The following is a 14,765-nucleotide window of genomic DNA, read 5'->3' as shown; positions in this document are numbered from 1 at the left end:
ACCTGTAGGGTCAATTACAGGCCGATAGCCGCCGAACCCATCACCTGAACCCAATGGAAATCCATCCAAGAGGTCAGGCAGATGGGAAGGTGGCGGAAAGATGCGAGAAGCCCCACGCGTACCTGAGGGACCGGCCGTCGTTGCCGATGACGGGGCATGGTAGCAGCCGCCGTGGTCGCCGCCGCGGTCGCTGCCCCAGAATCCGCGGCAAAAGTAACCGCCGGCTCTGTGAAGAATGCTGTAAAAATCGCACTCACAGCCGGCGGTGACGTCATCTCGGCTGGAACAGTCGGCTCAGAATGAGCAACTGAACCAGCGTAAGCAGGCGCAGGCGCCTGGGTCGACGCCTCAGGTAGGCTGACCAAGCCTACCGTCATTGTCGAAGAGGTAATACTCGGCCCCTCACCCTGGAATGCGCCAACATCCACGCCTGCGTAAAGAAGAAAAGTGTTAAAAGACTAAGGATTAAACTATGAAGATAAAAGCTAAGAGAGTTGTACTTACGGGTTTTCTTGAGCCTAAAGGTACGGAGAGGCGGGGACGGACCCGATGGAGCCGGCCTCTTTGCGCCGGTCACCGTCGTCTTCTTTGGCTCTCCGGAGGGGACAGTCGCAACCTCCGGAGCTGTGGTCTTACCACCACCGGGATTCCCCGCCACCTCTTCGCTCTCCGTCTCCGAGTCAGACAGAGCCACCGGATCGGCAGTGGAGGCCACCTTCTCTTTTCCTTTCCCGCCGGCAGCCTTCTTCTTCCGCACCAACGGAGGACCATCTGCGGATTCCTCATCAGAACATACGATTAGAGGAATTCCAGCAGAGGTTTCAGCATTGAGAGGTCGAGGGGCGAAGAGCGCCTTACCTGGCCGACGGGCACTGAGGATATCATGGCCTAGCGGATAGACCTCCACGAACCGATCCGCCATTTGTTCGAGGATGGGCAACTCGTTCTCATCTAGAGCGCGAGTACCCATCCGTGCGGGACCGTCAGCCTCCCGCGGGTTCAGGAGCGACTGCAGGTCGTTCCCCTCTGAAATAAACAGGAAAAAAGTTAGAAGAAAATCAAAATCAACAAAAGGGAAAAAGGCATACCGTAAGGAACAGAGTTCGAACCGTATTCGAGGACGATCGGAATCTTGTGCGCATCAGCCTCCTTCTACACCCGGCTCATCCCCAGCATTACCATCCCGGACTCCGCAAACCGGTAAACCGGAGATTGGACCCGAGATATCTGGGCAAACCATTCCGCCTCCTGGTAGCTGGAAGCGTGAAGGCTGGGAAGGGCCTGCCCATTCTTGAATTTCATAGCAATGGGGATGGCGCGGGCGGATATGAAGAAAAACTCCCTCTTCCACGCGCGAAGACTGCGCTCGGTCGCACAGATCTTCAAACCCTTAATCCGGGTTGTCAGCGTGTACCACCCCTGGATGCACCTCCAAGTGTAGAAGGTCATCAGGCGGTCGACATAGGGCTCAATGCCCAGTATCCGGCACACCCACTCAAAATGGCGAATCTTGGTGATCGCCATGGGGTGCAACTCGGTCAAGTGAACACCATGCCTCTCAAGGACACGGTAAACAAACTTTGTCAATGGGAACCTAAGATTCCCATAGACAAAGAATGCTGCATAAACCCCGATCTTGCCTCGGGGGGCATCGTACACGGTCTGATGGGGTTCAGGAAACTCAGGCTCGAGAGACTCGAGCATGAACTTCCTGACAACATACCGGTACAGATCGCCAGGAAGAGCACACTGGCACTCACCAGCAGTACTCCTGTCGTCAGCTGTGGAATCGATATCACGAGAAGACATTTTGCAGAAAGAAAGCGATTTCGGGAAAATGCTTGCCTGAAAAGGGGAGTATTTGCCGGAAATCGCTAAGAAGAAGAAGAGAAGGGTGAAGGTGTGGATTGCAAAGAGCCCTCTACCCCTTTATATACTAATCGCAATTAATGCGATGAATTTAATGCGGAGGAGAGAGAAATCGAAGGTGCAATGAAACTATGACACGTGGCAAAAAGCAGGCTGGCAACAGCTGTTGACAGGACGCGTACCATTAATTTCGCGGCCACGCGCCCGAAAAATCGCGCCCACGCGCCTGAAAAAGCGTCTGGAATGACCATGTACTGTCACGTCACCATAACTTCCTGCACGTCCTGACACAGTCAGAAGAAACCGTCGCACGACGTTTCAGATGTTTGGACTGTTCCTATCTTTCCACCAACTCTTCGAATTTCAAAAAATTCAAAATTCAAAAAGATTCAAAAGTGAGCGGGAAAATACCCCTTACCTTGGCAACCAAGTAACCGTAAGACGGGTGCGGGGTACAGTGTCAAGGCAAAACCCTTCACATACCTAACACCCGCAGGGAATTGAAGCCAAGAATAACTTGGCAACCAAGTAACCATCAGACGGGTGCGGGTACAGTGTCAAGGCAAAACCCTTCACATACTTAGCACCCGCAGAGAATTGACGCCAAGAATACCTTGGAAGTAAAGTAACCATAAGGCGAGTGCGGGTACAGTGTCAAGGCAAAACCCTTCACATACATAGCACTCTGCAGGGAATTCAAACCAAGAAGGATCTTCTGGGCCATGCTTGCGGGAACGTGAATAACATTCCCGCACAACGGGAACGTCGAGAACTATATTGTTTGAAACTCCAAAATGGAATTGGTGGTTTTAGCATAAATGATCACTATGTCGAAAACCACCAAAACCTCATGGAGAATCCACACAATTGGGACTCAACACTCCTGACGCGCGAGGAGGTTACAAACTTACCCGCTTCACGCCCAAAGGTCAAGCAGAAAAGTCGGGAATTTCTGCGTGACATCAGGAAAACCGCGGGATGAATCACCCCGGAAAACCGAAAAACTAAACCCTTTTCAAAACCCCTTGCTAAGTCCAAAAGTTCACCTCACTTATTAATAATTCATGAGAAGAACATTGGACTGGGGGGACTTGAAGAGGTAGGTCCCAGCAGAGCCCAGTTGGACCCGCAAGACTCACCTTGAACAGGGACGTCTGCGCGATGACCAACTGCTCCAGCAGGACCCACCATGCTCAAAGAACCTTACGCGCAGTACGCCAGCTGTACCCGCAGGGAAAGCCTCCCAATGGTGAAGTACCCCGCCTGTCCCCGCAGCTGCGGATACAAGCCATCAGGGAAGGCTACCCGCACTAACAGCAAGGCTACACGCACAAGGCATTCGTTAGTTCAGTTGTCACATGAAGGAATGAGCAAGGCGGGAACACTCCCGCCTAAATGAGCCAGTCCGTATGCTTCTGGAAGGTCTTTCGTACTATACCTACTAAGGTATGGACGGAACAGACAGTTTGACCAGAGCAACCCATGAACTAATCACAGGGTGACAGCTCACCGACAACAATACGAGGAGGAGCACCCTCTAGTACTGCTTGTCACTATTAGCCGCTGCCTACTCACCAACCCTTACGAGGGGACGTGCGCAGCCTACAGTTGGTGGAACAGTGCGTAGCCGGCAGTAAAGGAACAGTATACAGCCGACCTTGTTACTGTTGGCCGTAACCTATCCACCAACCAGCATGGCCTGTGCATACGTCCACTGTTGGTAGAACAGGAATACTATTCAGCCGGCTGTACCTGCTTGGAAACCTACCTTCGGCTATAAATACTCCAACACCTTGGAATGGTAAGGATCATCTGATATCTCAATCTTATCTAGCAATCTCTTAATATACTCTTATATTCAGAGCAATCTAGTCTGATTCTCACGCCGGAGGGTGGTCACAAGGAGGAACCCCCCACTTCTCAGTGACGAGCTTACGGTGTCTGTTTTGCAGGTCTCCTGAAGAACAACCTTCTCAGCTAGATCTCATCCGTGGGAAACATTACTTAACCCCCAGATTATCTATAATCTGTCTAGGGTTCACTTAGTGTTTCTTCAATGTGTTTTTTTTATCTTTATTCCGAAAGTTAGAGAGAGTGTAAATACACTGTCTTGTGAGATTATAATAATTACATAAAGACTTGAATATGGGTAAATAAAGTATTGAAATGCTGAATAATATAATAGAATAAATTAAATTTAAATTTACGTAGCATATCCTGAGAACCTTCGTTTAAGATCATATTAGGACGTTTTTCTGCAGAAGTTTTCTATACGGTCATATAGTCCTATACAACCCATATAGGTTTTATGGTGTACCCCAGGGGGTATACTAGCAAATAAATACCATATAGGTCTATACGGGTTGTATAGGCTGCAAAAAATTTTTTTTTTTGTCTCTTCCATACATTTGTCAGTCATGCGTAGCTTATACAAACCGTATAGGCATGTCCACTCAGCAGTAGGTGATGCATGAATATCACATCCCTTAATAAATTAAAGGTTGTTGGGATCAGTTATTTTAGTATTATGTGAAAGGAAAAGTTAATAATTTAAAATTTTGTGATGTGACTTGTCAACCTTTTCTTATAAGTCAGAAGGTAAAATAAGGAATCTCAAACACCCCATTGAAGAATTTTTTGTAGAAACTCTGTCTCAATCTATGTAATTACACTAAAAATCATTATTTTTTTGGTGTGTTTGGGATTGCTTATTTTAAGTAACTTATGACTTATTAACTTTGAAAAAAGTTAAAAGGTGTTTGATATTGCATGTTATTATGAGGGATATGATAATAAGTTACACCCCCTTATGAAAAAAGTTATAAGGAGCTAAAATAATGAATCCCAAACTCTCCTTTTCAACTAAAAAAAACTTTGTTACACCTTTATTATTATTATCTTTACACTCTCCACTCACGACCACTTTTAACAAATATTAAAAATTATACGGTATAAATGGTATTTCTTCAAATTTACTCATTATGAGTAACATTTAATCTCCTCCACTCACAACCACCTTTAAAAAATGGACTCACATAATTTAGAAGATGAATTGGGAATGCTATGATAACTTTTGACTTTTGTTAACTAAAAGAAATCTCGGTATTGAGTTTCAGTGATGATCATTCAAAATTTTATTATCAAAAACCCGGTTCGATAATAGTTACACCTTGTAGTTAATAATTAACCTTTCGAGACACCGGGTTTTAACAAGTTGAAGCTGGTACATGAACCAATGAAACGAGGAGGCGGAAGTGCACGAAGGAAGAGGTGACAGCAAGTAAAGAAGCAGTGAGCGGCGGTGATCTGGCTGGAGTGTCGGCTAGCACACTGTATGTGCAGCGTCGGGGAACCATAGGTTGGGCAGGAGCTGGTGGTATTGGTGGATATATTGTGATTGATTAGGGTTAGTGTTATAATATTATAATCTCATATTTATACCAGCGAACCAGGCCCCTAAAATCATACCAATCCAACCGCCACACTCCAACCTAAGACAGAAATGCAGGGGCATGAATTATTAGTTCACAGCTCACAAGGCACTAACATAAGAATATTAGTTACGATATCTAATTATTTTATTAAATTCAAATCAAGTACACATCATTCAAAATAAATAACAAATAAATCTAAAAACAAACAACCAAAATATCGAAATCAATTCTCTTTATTTAAATAGCCTAAAGTCAGTTCTAAGTGATCTTCAACTTCACTTCAAACCATATGGTAACATGAAACATGCGTACAAAATAGATATATTTGTCAACACAAGGCTGATGCAACATCTTTAAATATTTGAGCAAAAAATGTAAAGTTTAGAAGTCAAGGAACTAAATTAAAAATTATGTAATTTTAGTTACTACGCGCTATGCGAAGGAACCATTTATTTCATCTTTGCGCTACGCGAAGTAGTCACAAAGTAATCGTACCATATGCTGACAAGTAGCAACACGTGGCAGGTCTAGGTGATGACACACCAGACCTACTTTGTCATTCGCGCTACGCGAGCACCTAATAAAAATTCATTCGCATTACACGAAGAAATAAAATATTTAGACTCGGCTAACTTGTCCTTCTCGCTACGCGAATAGACCGTTTGAGGGTACTTCGCGCTACGCGTAAGAACACAATTTTTGCCTATAAATAGACAGCCACAGGGTGAAACCCCATTCATCCATTTCACTCCAATACACACCCAACCTCGTAAAATATGCCACGATCCCAACGTTCCAACATGTTCGTTTCTTGAAGTACGTTATTTGAATGTATTTCATTGTTTAAACTTGTGTACTTGAGATTTTAAATAAATTAATGATATTATTGCCATATAATGGTTTCACGTGTGTTTGAACAATCTGTACGTCACACTCGGGCGTTTGCACTTAATGGTGTCTTCGTGTGTTTGAAGAATCTGTGCCACCACAACCGTCACCCGGCACCACCATCTCGTCGGAAAGTTGTCGGGAAATATCTTCCGAAAAGTCGACAGAAATTTCGTCAAAAATCATTGGAATTCGGAGTTTTTTGGCCGAAAAAGTCATCGGGATTGTTTGCGGAAAAATTCGCCGGAAAATAGTCGTCAGAAAACACCATGAAAAAAACACAAATGAAAAACACACAATGTGAAAAACACAATTGTATAACATAATTTGATAAAACACAATTTTTTAAAACACAATTATTGTAAAACACAATTTGTAAAAAAAACAACTAATGTTTTTTAAATTTTATATAGTAATATGGTACTTATATAATAAAAGACAAAAAAACATTAGTTATTATAATGCTTTTAATTTTTTTTAAAACATGTTGTACAAAAAAGTTATGGAATGTTTAAAATAATAGAGGAATTGACGTATATGTTGGATAGGGTGAGAAAGTAACAAATCTGTCACTTATGTAACAATTGATTTCACTATCCATTCATATCAAAAATCAAATAGGCTAGATTACTTTTATACACTTAGAGCATTCTCATCCAACCCCTTATCTCTAAACCAAAAATCACACTAAAACTCAATATATATTCTATCTCCGTTTCAATTAAATAATACTTCTTTATACATTTATCATTAACTTTTCTCTTTCTCTCACTCACAACCACTTTCAAAAAATATTAAAAAATTATAGAGGGTGAACAGTAACTTTTCAAATATATAGAAAAATCACTGTTTTTTCTAAAATATAAAAACTATTCACTCAAAACTCCCAAAATTAACACTGTTCAAAGGGTAGGACCCTACCATTTAACCTAATACCCTACCTAGACCCTTTGCCCTTTTACGAAGAAATTTGGACCCGAGACCCTACCCTCTAAACAATAAAAGGGTCAGGTATAAATAAGGGTCTCAAGGGTCCAACCTTTTACCCTTAAAGCAGTAATCGAAACTCATTTTCTGCATTTACTAATTGCATATCTCATATTGACTTTAATATATGAATCCTAGAATTAATTATACTTTCATTTAATAACACACTAAACTCTAGCTTCGAAAGTTTATCAACCATTTGAATCAATACAAATAATATTCACATTCACAAATTACATGTAGAGAACAATTCAGCGATTTTCATACATATATGTGTGTGTGTGTTTCCAGTCAGTAGTACGGCTTTTTATTTTTATTTTTCTTAGTAGTTGAGAAATTTATGATGAATCATATATAAAATACAAACATTTCCTACATTTCGGATTAATCGCGAATCGGATGTATATCTATCTAGAAACTAGTAAACAGGTTAAGGGTTCGAAAAGGGTCGGACCCTTGAAACCCTTTTACCCTTTAAGATGAAATTTAAATACCCTTTACCCGACCCTTATTATATATTCGGGTCTAATTAAGGGTTTTACGAGTCGGGTAAAAGGGTTTTAAGGATATGACCCTTATCTTGCTCACCCCTACCCAAAATCACTCTCTAAATTATAAAAACACCCCTCACTTAAAATGAGGGGTTGGATGAGAATGCTCATAAAGCATTCCCAGTCCGTTCCCTACCCTATATCCACATATATCATATAGTTACACTAAAAAACACCGTATTTTCTCTCTCCTGTTTAATTAAATAATACTTTTTTATATCTTTATTATCATATTTTCTTTCTCGTTCACTCACCACTGCTTTATGAAAATATTAAAACATTATAGAATATCTATAGTATAAATTTTCGTCACGTGCCACATCCTCTTGTAACCCAACCGCCTAAAGCAAAATAAAAGAAGGCGAGTCGACGTTATCGTAGGGAGTACAGAAGACCTAGACGATCGATCTCCAACAATGGTAATTTTCTTATCTCCTGACCTAGACCCAAATCATCGCCATGGTTTATATATCTTAGTGTTGTGTTGATGAAAACAGGTGTGCATAGCTTGTTTGTTGCCGCTCTTCCTTGTCCCCATCGTAAACCTATTACCGCTCCTCTTTGACCTCATCATCGTATGTATTATGTATTTAATCAATTTTATTAACAAATCATTCCTGATTGATATGTATGTATGTTTATTGCAGGGTCGAGTTTACAGGATTTTGGGATGGGAGTACCGCAAACCTGACCGTACTCCGGCAGCTTGTCCCTATAAACCTAATGCCAACACCACCACTCAAAATGTAAGAATTTATTTTCTTTTTTTAATTTTGAATTTATGTTGGATTTCTTCACTTAAGTTTTTTACATTTCATGAATAACCAACCCAGAGCGATAATCGCTTTATCGAAAATCCATAACTGAAATCCGTTTGGTTAGTATGCCGGATTTTAGGGCTAATAACCAAAACCAAACTTAGGCTCAGTGAAATTGCATTAATTTTGATATTATTTTACTAATCTCGTGAAAATAACGTTAAAAGTGGCGGAAGGTTAATTAGGCATCATGTGGTGGCGTTGATAGCCGAAAGACAAGGGTACATGCATCAGTCGACCGGTGTGCCGATGGTTGAGTGTTATGTGCCTTATGTCCAAGGCTTGATGCAAAACTACTATCGAGCTGGGGGTCTCACCGGAAGCAGCATCTCTATTCCTACAGGGTAGAGGTAAGGCTGTCTACATCTTATCCTCCTCAAACCCTGCCATAGCTTTGCTGTTGGTGGGATATACTGAGTACGACGATGATGATGAAACTTAGGCTCAGATTTTTAACTTTACATAATGAGCCAACCAACTTTTTCCTTAGAAATACTTGAAATTGAGGTATTAATACATGAAAAGGAAGTCTAAAAGCTAGAAATATATGAAGATGGAGGCATTAGAGCTAAAATTATAACAAAATGGAGCTATTAAAGCTAGAATTATAATAAAATGGGGGTATAAAAGCTAGAATTATATGGAAATATGAATGATTCAGTTCGGTTTCAGTTAATATGGTTATTTGAGGGTAAAAAAAAAACCATAAACGCTTTTTGGTTAATTCGGGTTTTGGTTAATAACTGTTCGGTTTTGGTTAACTGTTCAGTTATTGCTCACTCCTATTTCGTGATTCATGGAGTCAGCTATTTGATTTTGATTATTGTTATCGTTTTCACACAAGGTTTTAAACATATATCTATTGATATTTGATCCTACATATGCTAAGATATTTTGTCAGCTAGATACTTTCTTCTTAATTCTTTTGAGAACTAAAGTAAACTTTATGTGGTGATCACATAATGATGAAACAAAATTGGACACCTTAACATAATCAAATACAAATAAATGCTTATAATAACTAACTAAAATCAAGTTCATATTCAAAAGGTGACAACCATTCTAATTTCAACCTTACAAAACTAACTAGTATTCTTACTAAAGTAAAATAACTACATCATTCAGATTTTTTTTCTAGAATTTGTTGCCTTTGTTTCTAACGTGTCGTGAAAGAAACATGGTTAGTTAACAGGTGTAACAAAACTTAGAGAGATACAAAACTAATAATGGAACTGTGGAAGTCAAACAGAAGGGTCAATGACCACCATAACAAACGCGGTGCACAATTTATGTCCACATTTGTTAAATAATAATCTTTTCGAAAACTTTAACGTTGGACGCAAATCTTTCACTCACGTTACTTTGAAACTACGAAGTGAAATCTTTAACTCCCATATAAGATGGACATTTTAACCCATGTCCCTAAAAAAGATATTATTACAATACTAATCTAAATCTTTGAATAAATCAATTTAGGCAGTCCTATGCATTAAAACATAGGCGTCGAGCCCGGTTAACCCTTTCCTCTTTTAGCTGAAGCTTTTTGTTTGACACATTCAACTCGACACATAACGTGGTCAAATGTTTTTTGATAATTTGTTTTAAGGTGATTCATCAAGCATTTACATACAATCTTCATTTTTTGTCACAAGTTCTAAATGGATAATGTTGATTGTAGGGTACAGGAGAGCACAATGTTATTGTTTCTGATGTCGCTAATAGAGCATTACCTGCCGATGATGCTAAACTCGATTGAAGTTAATATGAGTGTGCTCCTATCTTTTTGTGTAATGTTATTTTGTGTGGATGGTGATAATTTGTGTTTGATTGTATGCTGATGGAGTTTCAAACTTTTCTACTTCTTAAACAAATTAAAGTTGCTAAATATGGGGTGGTTATTAATGAACCGTCCCGTTGTTTAGGTCTTCATCTGACAGGATGACAAAATCATGAAACCCAAAACATGTGAGACGGGTATAGCTAAAGGGTGTACATGGTTCGGTTATCTAATTATTCGGTTTGTACTTTTTTTATACCCAAAACTAAATTAATAAAGTTGTTTTCACATTTATTAAAACCGAACCATTGGTTATCTGCTACACCTAAGAAACGTCCTAGTTTATTTCTTTCTTTTTTACCTTTTTATTTTTTTGCTTAAAAATCTTTTTCTTGGTTTTTTGGGGTTACAAAAGTTATTTTTCAATTTTTTTTTATTTTTTATGTGGGAATTGTTTTTGTATCTTTCATGTGTGTATACGTGCATATGTACATACAAATGAATTATTTTGAATATATAATCATTTAGATAGCACTAGCGTGTTCTTACAAAAATAAAAACAAAGAAATCAATATAAATGAAAGGTTATAAAAATGAAAGGTCATTTAGATGGCACTAGCATTTTCCCTACGGGTACTTTTTTTTTATTATTATTTTTCAGTTCTGTTTTTTGGGCTTTCAAAGTTCCAAATCTTGACATGAAATGCAACCCACATCTTTGATGGTTTTTTTGGGTTCGGGCATTTTCGGCTTTCAAAGTTCTAAATCTTGACCTGAAACATAACCCACATCTCTGATGGTTTTTTTTGGGTTCGGGTGTTTTTTTGGGTTGGGTTAGTCGGGTTTCTAGTGTTAAGAAATAAGAAAAAAATAACTTGGCGAACATAAAAACAACTTAGATAGTTAGATATATAACTACAATATCAAAATCGATTAAACGTAAGATATCATACTCGATTAAAAAGTTATGTCAAATAGAGTATACCATAATCAAACTTGATTGAACCACTAATCGATTAAGCTGTCTCAAAAATCTTTTAGACCATACTCTATTAAATAGAATATACCATAACTGGTTATACCATACTCGATTAAACAGTTAAGTCCAATAGAATATACCATAATCAAACACGAACTCAGTTAAACCTACTAATTGATCAAACAGTATACACAATAATTGAACTTCTTATTGAAACAACCTCAAAAATCATAATTGCTTAAACATAATATATCATAATCGAACTCGATTGAACCTACCAATAATACCAGCTTAAAAAAAATGTTTATTCGGGTTGTTCAGGTTGACCCAAAAGGCCAAAAACCCAGAAATTAAACACAAAAACCAACCCGAATTACTTTGGTTCTAGTTCAAGTTGGTCTTTTCTCGAGTTCGGGTTGGGTTAGTTTTCGTTAAAAGTGACAACACTATTAGAATATGGTAATCTGTCCTTTATACAACTCTTGATGCTCTCATTTTATACTTTTAGAGTGCAAATATCAATTTTGGAAGCACTAATATTTGTATCGACTCTCGCAAACGCAACGCAACGCGTTGATCAGATAAATCATAAGGTACAAAGCCATTATTTGACTTGCTTCATGATGATGCTAAACATTTGATTGCATCCCTGTATACAAGCATTAAGCCATTTAGTGGTGAAACGAGTTTACTACTTCTAAAGGACTCGGAAATTAATTTGGATCGAAGAATGAAACTCCCAAGTTCATGCAACAGAAACCTCACATCCACCATTATCTGCTGCAGTATAAAATGAATAAAATGGAAGGTGTATACTAACAAATAAGTAGCAAACGTCAACAGTTATTGCAGGTAACACATTTTATTCTCTTGGTTTTCAACAGGACCACAAATACACAACAATCACAAAAGCAAGTAAAAAATTAAAATAGGACAGGTTCAGTAATTAAAATGAGCTTAAGTAATTTAGCATCATAAACAAACCCATGATCCATAACTAAATAATAAAATACCCAACAAAGACATAAAAGCCATAACTGTACGAAGTTACTAAAAAAGAAAAACTTACAACTAGATAAGTGCATCCTAAACTCGCTTAGTCACCAGAACATCATGTCTCTTAGCACATCCAACCGTATGTGAGGACAACTAAATAACGTCCTTGCTTTCGCCTGGTTGGCCGCCAAGTAATTTAAAGCCCTCGGTATTCTATGGGATTCCAAACCCATCACCACCAAGGCATTGTAAATTTCCTCACCCGTGTACTCGCGATGATAAACTCTTTCTAGCATTTTATTGCTCTCCTGAAGAACTTTATTTCCTTCTAAAATAGCATTAGCCACGCTGCCAACACTATTCATAATCATAGAGGTTAAATCTTCATCTTCTTGTTCAACTTTTCTTTTTCTACTCTTACATTTATTTGCACTAGAAGATTGCTCAGGTAGAGAAGACGTATGATGTACCACTTGAACATCATCATCAATATTGTATGGGCTCCAGTATTGCATCATTGGCAGCTATGAAATCATCCATTTCCAGAGCCGTTTCAATCTTAATGCTGCCATTCTTCTGCATTCGGCCATTTCTTTCTTTAGCAGTTTCGGCTTGTGCACCATAATCTCTATCACTTGCAAAAAGTTCTAGCATTTCATTAAAGTTTGAGACTTTCCTTGCCTTCAACGCTGCAGCATCAGGGTTTGACTATTTAAAAATCAAGATAATTAGTATTATAAAAGATAATCTAAATATTCAAGTAAATAATGAAAGGACTTACATCTATTAATTTCTCCCAGACTTCATCACTTGCTTCAATTAAATGAGTAGTTGAATTCCATGAGAACCCACTCAACGAGGTTTCGCGAAGCAGATCGTACCATTGAGAAAAACGGGCTTTCAACGTTTTTAAACGATTCTTCAAATGATTTTTGGTAAAATTCATTTGAAGCTTTGTGCTTAGCTCCTCAACCATATTGTTGTATGCTTTTGTAGTAAAATTTCCATTAACCCTATTACCATTAACCTGTTGTGTTATCATGGATTGTATGAATGCATTATCCATATTCTTCGTCCACTTTAGTTGTTCCTTCTTTCCACTTGCTTCGTGTTTGCTCATGATAACTTTCTACAAGATAACATAAATAAAATTCGCATATGTAACTACATATGTAAATGGTTATGCAAAATAAAATTAATGTGCACACAAATAAAAAAAGAACCAAATCACCAATTAATTGAAACCATGACATTCAATACGAAATCAAAACGAAATACTACAATGAATTATTCTAAGACCACTTTTGACATATCTATTTCAATGTTTGGACACATCATATAGTTAGTCAACATTTCAGTTCTAATTGAGATTCTTAGTTGTTCTATGAGGTGAAAAATAACCGGATCGGACCAAACCGAACCGAAAACCGATAAAACCGACAAGTGGTTATCAATTACTTTATGTACCCTCGGTTAACCGAACCGAAACAAACCATTCATATTTTCATATATTTCTAGCTTTTATGCCTTCATTACATGTATTCTATGTTTTATACCACCATTTCATGTATTTATACCTCCATTTCATGTATTTTATATCTCCTTTTCATGTACTTGTAACTTGTAAGTAAAGATTTTTGCCAAAAATTGATTTTGGCCATTAACCGAAGTACCGAACCCGTGAGAGTGATAATATCAAATCTGTAACCTAGACCTTGAGATACTGTTCGATTAATGTGATATATGGTTTTGGCGGGTAAATGGTCAAAGTGAAATAAAGCACTATAAGAAGAATGGAATCATCAAAATTAAAACATTCAATTTGCTGCCAGTTGCCTCAAAAAATATATATAGTAGTTAATTAAAAAGAAACAATTATTACATAGAAGCAAACGTTTACAGTGGCAGATGAGGGAAAGGCCTAGACATTTGATGTCTGATTTCTAAAGAATATAGGGTATAAATGTTGGAAAATGCTAATAATGTACTTTGTTAAACCAATTATTTGTAGAACATAAACTACTTACTACAAGGGAGAAAGACAATAATGAATATAAGTGAATAACTAACTACTAGCACACACTAACACACTCATAAGTGACAGGATGGAAAGTGATGAAGATTTTGCATATTGAAATTGAGTATAAAAGCAAAACACATAAACGGACTGAAAATCAATAAGAGAATTAGCCAATTAGCTTTGCCTTATTACTATTACCTAGACAGAAGAAGTCTATATCAGGCAGGGTTGAACAGAGTTTGCTGCACATGTGTTGGTCAAGAGAAAGTAGGTGCAGCAAAAAACCTATATTTGAATATCATAGTGTATAATCTTATCTTTTAGAAACATTGAAGTTGTTATTGAATACAAAATTATAACAAGCAAAATAACAATTGTCATAGCCTACATGTGGTTAATTCAACTAACTGCATACTTAACTAATTCAAGTACTTCTAGTACCATAT

General features: G+C 38.1%; 1 pseudogene across 1 annotated transcript; it reads right to left on the bottom strand.

Moving 5' to 3' along the window:
* Positions 1-12,344: 12,344 nt before the first annotated feature.
* LOC143637037 (uncharacterized) lies at positions 12,345-13,428 on the bottom strand (annotated as a pseudogene). The gene is made up of 2 exons (XR_013154359.1): positions 13,081-13,428; positions 12,345-13,007 (listed from the first exon to the last, which is right to left on the bottom strand). The product of XR_013154359.1 is annotated as an uncharacterized LOC143637037 (transcript).
* Between the last annotated feature and the right edge of the window lie 1,337 nt (positions 13,429-14,765).

Source organism: Bidens hawaiensis, unplaced genomic scaffold, assembly GCF_021521415.1.
Source record: "Bidens hawaiensis isolate Kalapana, Puna unplaced genomic scaffold, B.hawaiensis_p1.1 tig00008100_1, whole genome shotgun sequence".
In the NCBI taxonomy this organism is placed as follows: Eukaryota; Viridiplantae; Streptophyta; class Magnoliopsida; order Asterales; family Asteraceae; genus Bidens; species Bidens hawaiensis.
Note: the sequence above shows the minus strand (reverse complement) of the source record. Positions and strands in the feature narration are given on the sequence as shown.